The sequence below is a fragment of the Bacillus rossius genome, unplaced genomic scaffold (assembly GCF_032445375.1).
Source record: "Bacillus rossius redtenbacheri isolate Brsri unplaced genomic scaffold, Brsri_v3 Brsri_v3_scf35, whole genome shotgun sequence".
In the NCBI taxonomy this organism is placed as follows: Eukaryota; Metazoa; Arthropoda; class Insecta; order Phasmatodea; family Bacillidae; genus Bacillus; species Bacillus rossius.
In genome coordinates this window covers 232,400-240,000 of record NW_026962535.1, presented here as the reverse complement: position 1 = coordinate 240,000, position 7,601 = coordinate 232,400, and the positions used below count along the sequence as shown (strand labels likewise).

The following is a 7,601-nucleotide window of genomic DNA, read 5'->3' as shown; positions in this document are numbered from 1 at the left end:
CCAGCAGGGATGTCGCGGGACTGCGAAACGACATGAGAGACACGGACACAAAATGAACGATGTGAAAGAAAGTTGTAAATAATGTGAATGAGGGCAGGAGGGAAGCCCTGATATGCCAACTTGATGAGGAGCGCGTGATGGTTGACAGTATCGAAGGCCTTCGAAAGATCGAGGAGGATGATACCAGAGTGTTGAAAAGAGGTGAAACCGGCGGTGATCTGGTCCACGACGCGCGCCACGGCGTGCTGAGCCGACAGCCCGCGCCGAAACCCGAATTGAAATGATGGAAGGGGACCGAGAGGGGTGAGATGATGCTCCAGCCGGCGGAGGAGGACTCTCTCGGCCACTTTTGAAAGGACAGACAGGAGACTGATGGGCCGGTAGCCCGAAGGAAGATGAGCATTGGCACGAGGCTTCGGAATGGGGACGACGATCGCAGCCCGCCACGCAGTGGGGAAATGACCCGTGAGGAGAATACCGTTGACAAGCTTGGTGAGGTACACGGTCGCCTTTTGAGACAGGGAGAAGACGAGCCGTGGATGAATGGCATCTGGCCCAGGAGCAGTTGTGACACGAAGGTGCGTGATAATGGAATGAATTTCCCCCGGGGTAGACAGACGGATGTCACCGGGTGCGGGCGGAGGAGGCGGGGTGTAATGAGTGGGAAGGAGGGAAACCACCCCAGGGGGAATACGAGGGGTGAATGACGAGTGAAATGAATCCGCCAGCAGCTCCGCCTTCTGGGCAGGGGACTCGCAAAGGCCCTGCGGCCCCCCACCCAGGGGCGGGATGATGGACGGCGTGGCACGAAGGTTCCGCGCGTACCGGAATATGGACCCCGACTGGAAGGAGAGGGAAGACACTTTACGGACCCGCTCCGCCGCGAGCCACTCCTCAGTGAGCGCCCGGCACCGCGCCCGCAGGTGCACATAGTCGAGCCAACGAGCAACGGCGCGGGACGACTGCCACCGCCGCCGCGCGGCGTCGCGGGCCGCGATGAAGTGTCGAAGGTAGGGAGGAAAGGGAGTGCCACGAATGACAGTGGAGCGGAGAGGAATGGTGGCGCCAGCAGCCGCGAGCACAGCATCACTGAAAACGTGCACGCGCTCATCGAGCTGCTGCGGGGAAGCGACATGGAAGTGCAGATCGAGGTGCCTATCGAGATGAGACCGGTAGGCACCCCAATCTGCACGACTGAAGTCGAACCACGGGCGGGGTCCATGGAGGGGGAGAGAATCGGTACGAACGAAACCAACGACAGGGGTGTGATCTGACGTGAGCTCGGCCCGGGCCTCGAGCCCCGACACAGCCACCTGTCCAACAGAAAGGAGGAGGTCGAGGACACTCGGCCGCTGCCGGACGTGACATGGAATGAAAGTGAATGAGGGGGGAGCGTGAATGGCGAGACGGGGGGAACCCTGAACGAGGCGCTGAAGCTGAGTGCCCCGATTGCTCGTGGACACACAGCCCCAAGCGCGATGCCGGCAATTGAAATCCCCGCCCACGACCACGCGCGCGTCCAGATGGAAGAGAGCACGCAAGTCGTCTGCCGGGAAGGGACCATGTTCAGGGAGATAGACGGAGCACACAGTGAGAGGATGAGGAGCCAGATGGAGACGCACCGCCACCGCCTCGGCATTGCGGAGGGGGGGCAGCGCGCGCTGATGGTGCGGGAGGGTAGACAGGATGAGGAGAGCAACACCACCCCCACGAGTGTCCCGGTCCCAGCGATAGATGACGTACCCAGGCACGGAGAAGGGGAGATCGGGTTTGAGCCATGTCTCAGAGAGAAGGACAAGGGCAGGCCGTTCAGTGGACAGGAAGTGCCGGAAGTCCCCCAGCTTCGCTCGAATGCCCCGGGCATTCCAGAGGACAAACTTAAGCTGCTGGGAGCACAGTCCGGAGGAAGTGGAAAATGGACTGGAAATAAATGTCGGCCTGGAGAAGAGGGGTAGGAGCCTGAGAGATGCGGAAGATGGCATCGGCAAAGAACGGCAGCCACGGGAGGAGATTCAGCCGGGCGAGCCAATTGAAAGTCTCAAAAAACACAGGAAAGGGAGCGGAAGCCGGGAACACGGGCGGAGGGCGCACGGAAGGCGGCAGAGAGGAATCAGAAGGGGGGACAGACGCGGGGGGGCAGTCCGAAGGGACTGGCAGGGGGGCAGGAGCCGGAGCAGGAGCTGCAGCGAGGGAGGAAGCAGCGGGCAGCTGCACAGCCCGCGAGCCCTCCTCAGCCCTCGAGTCCAAAGGCGCTCGCGACACCGGGGGACACGCCGGCTGCACCAGGCCGGGAGGAGCGAGGGAAGGCGAAACACCTGCAGCAGTGGTGGGAGCAGGAGGAGGGGCGCGCAACAAGACAGAAGAAGAGTCAACTGGAGGTGGACCAGGCACGGAACAAAAGAGAGAGGGTAGCTGGGGCGCAGGGGGGACCGGGGCCAAAGGTGGGCACGGGGAACGCGCCGCAGGTTGGCCAGCCACTAGCCCAGCGTAGGAAACGGCAGAGGGGCATGACGGAAGAGAGAACGAAGGGAGCGGCGGGAACATGTCCTCGTGCGGCCGGCGCTGGAACTGAAGCGGAGCACGGGGCTGCCGAGGAGGCGCCGCAGAGGCGTCCTGGCCCGGCGGACGAGGCTTTGGTCCCTGGCGACGCAGCTGCCCCTCGATGAACTGCACGTAAGTGGGGCAGGTACGAGCATTCGCCGGATGTGGCCCCGAGCAGTTCACGCACTGCGGAGGCTCGTCGGGTAGCTTCGGGCAGGACCCGCGGACGTGGTGCTGGGTGCAGCGGAGACAGCGGAAGGGATTTCCACAGTCCGCCGCGTGGTGTCCCCACCTCTGGCATTGGTGGCATTGAAGAGGCCGCGCCGTGCCCCGGAACTCCTCCCATTGGACGGTGAGGCCAGCTAGGTGCCGGACTGCTCGGGCCTTGGCGACCTGCGCGGCATCTGCGAGGACCACGAGAAATCTGATGAAGCCCCGGTGGAGCTCGCGCTCCGAAGTGAGGGGCCGGAGCGACTCGGGGTGCACCCCAACGGCACGCAGTTCCTCCAGGACCGAGTCTTGGGAAGTCTCGGAGGGGAGACCCGCCAGGACAATCCGGGGTGAAGTCTGTCGACCCAATGGAAACGTGTGGCAAGGGATGCCATGGTCCCGGAAATACGTCAGCAGGGCCTCCCGGTCGTGCAGGCTTGTGGGGTGATAGCGTGGATAGCCCCGAAGATAGTCCACGGTGAAGTTCCCCTGCAGCTTCTGCCGCAGCGACCGGTTCCCGCGAATGGCGTCAACATTCAGTTTGGTATTGACAACAATTGGCGGAATGCGCCGTGGCGCAGTACCACTATCCGGTGACAGCCCGGGCGGGCGAGGGGCCACAGCAGGCGCAGGCGTCGAAGGAAGACCAGGCTGGGCCGGCGGGACAACACGGTCGGCCGCCGCCAGGACACCCGGCACAGACGCAGTGTCAGAGGCAGCCCCGGGACAGCCACGAGGGACACCGACGGCCAGGCCAGGCACGCCAGGGTCCGCCACAGCAGACCGGCGCGGTCCCCGGGACAGGGAGCCCGAAGCCGCCTGCGCCGACGCCATGGCAGCACCGACGCCATCAGTGGACGGCCCCGGGCAACTGGAGATGGGCCCACCGGCAGTAGAGCCAGGCAGGGGCGCACCGGCGGCGAGGCTGCGCCAGGTCTCCTCAACCTGGTGGAGCAAATGGACATCGGGGAGCGAGCCCCGACGCCGCGGGCTCACACCAGGGCCGTCAGAGTCGATGCGGTGCAAATCGTCCGGCCAGGATGGCACCCGCGAAGTGGAAGCAGCAGGAGCGCAGCCCCGGGCCACGGCGTCAATTGTGGCATCAACTGAAGAGCCAGCATGGCGCTTCAGCGCCAAAGTGGAGTCCAGCTGGGTGCGCCGGGACTTGTGTAGATCGGCCCGGGCAATGGCGCGTGAAGAAGGCGTGCTACCACCATCGTCGTTCGGGCGCTGAGAGGCAAACCAGTGGCGAGATACAATAGCCTTTGCCGCATCCTTCGATATTTTGGCAGGCTTCCTCTCAACAGGGCTACCAGGAGGCGAAGCGTCATCAGAATCGGAAGAGGACGAAACCGCATGAGCAGAATGCCGACCAGGAGTCGCCCAAAATTTATTCGCACCCTGGGAGCGAGGTGGAAGAGGCGAAAGTGGAGGTTGCCCCAATGGAAATGATAAAGTGTCTTTGTCGGCCATCTTGGTTGCAGGTAAGCACAAAGCGACAGAATCGATACTCCCACACTCACAATCGATCCATCACCGACGAAGCAGAATGTTTACATAGTAACACGAAGTAAGAAACACAGTTTAAAATGTAACTAGGCAGAGCCCCGACGCACAAACACCTGTGCTGATGCCTGAAGGTACGTAGATGTCGAAATATAGCACTTCGATGCACAAATCACCACTGAACACAAGAAATCGAACCAAAACACAAGCTACCAGGAAGAAGCTGTACACTGGTCCGCAACCTACGAGAAAGTGGCGCCCCGGCCGCTGGAAATTACTTTTGTTACACGTCCCTCCGCGGAGCGCGACCAATCACGAGCCGCGGAGCGCTCCGATTGGTCGCGCAACAAGAAGCCAAGAAAACTTTTCACGAAAAAAATTCAGTTCCCGTCTCACTCATCTAGCGACAGCGGCACAGCTCAGACCTACGATGCCCCCCAAGACGAGCGGTAAGGCAGCCAAAAAGGCGGGCAAGGCCCAGAAAAACATCTCGAAGGGCGACAAGAAAAAGAAGCGCAAGAGGAAGGAAAGCTACGCAATCTACATCTACAAAGTGTTGAAGCAAGTTCATCCGGACACTGGCATATCATCTAAGGCCATGAGCATCATGAACAGTTTCGTGAACGACATTTTCGAGCGCATCGCGGCAGAGGCCAGCCGCCTCGCCCACTACAACAAGCGCTCCACCATCACCAGCCGCGAGATACAGACGGCCGTGAGACTGCTGCTGCCCGGGGAGCTGGCCAAGCACGCTGTCAGCGAGGGCACCAAGGCTGTCACCAAATACACCAGCTCCAAGTGAGCAGGTCTGGTGTGCACATGCTTACATAAACGGTCCTTTTCAGGACCAAGAACATGATCATGAAAGGAAATGCTTCTGCTGCTGTTCTACAATTCCCTCAATCCCTATGATAGTAAATGTAAGCTTAACCAAGGCAGAAATATTTTCATTAAAAAAAGTCTTTAAGACGCATGGTTTACTGGCTGAGATATATATATATATATTTTTTTTTTTTGCTTACTTCTGTGGTCATTAGTACATTGCTACAAATATATTTATATATATAAAAAAATAAATAAAAAAATCCTTTCTATTTAATTTAGTTAGATCATATATCAATATTAATGGCAAAGACCAGTTGCATCGATTCACTTTGAAAATAATTCCATTTGTGCTAAAACTGGACACAGTAAAAAAAAAAAAAAAAAAAAAAAAAAAAAAAAAAAAAAAAAAAAAAAAAACTGAAAAAAAAATATATATATACACACACACACACATAATTCGAATTCATATTATGCTTAACTGCGTTTGAATTTGCAATCATGCACAAGATGTTTTGTACTTCGAAGTAAAAACAACATAATGTACTATTTAACTACCCACAGTACAAATGGATCCAAAAAAAAAGTGAATTTTCATGCAGACGAAAATGCTTACATTTATTCTATTTATATTAAGTACCCATTACTAACAGCTTATACTGGGTGGAATACAACAGTTGACATGATTTTACTTATATGGCAATTTAATATTTAACCAAAATTAATGGTAAACTAATATTTTAAAGTGTCATTTATGGCCCCTTACCTTCAGCATGTTTGCTTCCTTGCACACAAACGAGGACAAACACATCACCCAACTGAAAAAAAAAAAAAATTTCACTTGCATCACAAATAATTTAAAATTTTTCACCACATGAAGTAAATATTTCGCAATAAAAAAAAATATAGCCCTAGGACTCGTGTGCACACCTTTTCTTCCCCACATCGCACACGCAAACAAAACTTCCAAATTATTACAAAATCACTCGATTATTATACATACATAAACACACATGTATTTTCCGAATAAGTGAGAAATGCAGGCCGATGAAAGTCAAATTTCGTTTCGGAAATTAAATCTCGCACAACTACCGACACATAACCAAACTTGCGTACATTTACATAGCATTAACCCTCTAAATAATAAACAAATGAAAGCAGAAAAAACAACATCGCTACCCACCGCGCGCGCTCCTGGCGGCGGGAGTAGGAACTACTTTGCACACAGACCGACATAGCCCCCTGCCAAAAACAGTAAAATAAATAATATATATAAGTCTTTTGGCGGGAAAAAATTTCTCAACCGCCTGGGAGCACCCTAGTGTATGCCTGTCTTTAGGTTATGTTACTTTTAACTTCATTTTCTACAGGCAGACGCGAGGGTGCTCGCCCATTATTTTTATTTTTTTAAATTCTTTCCTACCTTTGGTGTGCCATTCAAGAATTTATCGTCAAAATGGCGGCCCCGAGTGCAAATTTCTCGTCTGCACTGCTGGCTGGATGATTATGTGATGTTTTGAAGGAGGGTGTTTTTTTTTTGTTTGGATTTTGTGTGAGGGGGGGAGGGGGCTGGGCTAGCTTTTTTTTTTTAAATTTTCTAAACATTCATCTCTTATGTAACAGTGTTCAGCATTAAAAAATTTAAAAGAAGAGGCACTTACTCATCAATTTCAAAACAGCCTATGAAGAAAAATAAAAAAAATTTAAATTCATTCCAGTTTTATACATTCATGATTTGATCACATGTATAACTTTTCTTTTTTATTACCTTATTTAATTTTATTATTATTACTACTATTGCTGCTACAACCTAGAAGATACCTCAGTGATACTAATACCTGCTGGTAAAGTTAAAGGTTTCACCTTTCTTTCTTTAAACATATCACAATACCTTTCTTGAGTTAAATATTATCTAATGGCTTTAAGAAGTTATGGTAATGTTCATCAGTTATAGAGTGTGGGTTTGTGTGTGTGTGTGAGAGTGTATTTTGAAGAGGGCTTTGGTGGTTGGGATGGTGAGGGTGGTGGGTGTTGTGTTTGGGGAGGGGGGGGGGGAAGTAAAAGAGTGTTCATTACACGATTTCTCCTGTTGTTTGTAACAATCACACCTGGTATAGCTATTTCGAGTGGCAAATACAAACTGCAAAAAAAAAACATCTATATCATTGCCAACGGCCATATCACGATGAACACACCGGTTCTCGTCCGATCACCGAAGTTAAGCATCGTCGAGCGTGGTTAGTACTTAGATGGGTGACCGCTTGGGAACACCACGTGCCGTTGGCACTACTATTTTGCACCCTACAGAAAAAAATTTTTTTTTAAAAATTTCAATTTTAAATTTTTTTTTCCCCCACAATCACCACATTTCCCCCCCCCCCCTAACACACACACTCACTCTCTCTCAATCAATCAATCAATCAATCAATCAATCAATCAATCAATCAATCACTCACTCACTCACTCACTCACTCACCCACCCAGTAGCTGTGAATCTTTGCATGTGTATACCTCATACAAAA

General features: G+C 52.7%; 1 non-coding gene across 1 annotated transcript; it reads left to right on the top strand.

Annotated features, from left to right (window-relative positions):
• The first annotated feature begins 7,246 nt into the window (after nt 1-7,246).
• On the top strand, nt 7,247-7,365 carry LOC134544246 (5S ribosomal RNA). Its single transcript, XR_010077636.1, has one exon. It is a non-coding gene; the product is annotated as a 5S ribosomal RNA (ribosomal RNA).
• The last annotated feature ends 236 nt before the right edge of the window (nt 7,366-7,601 follow it).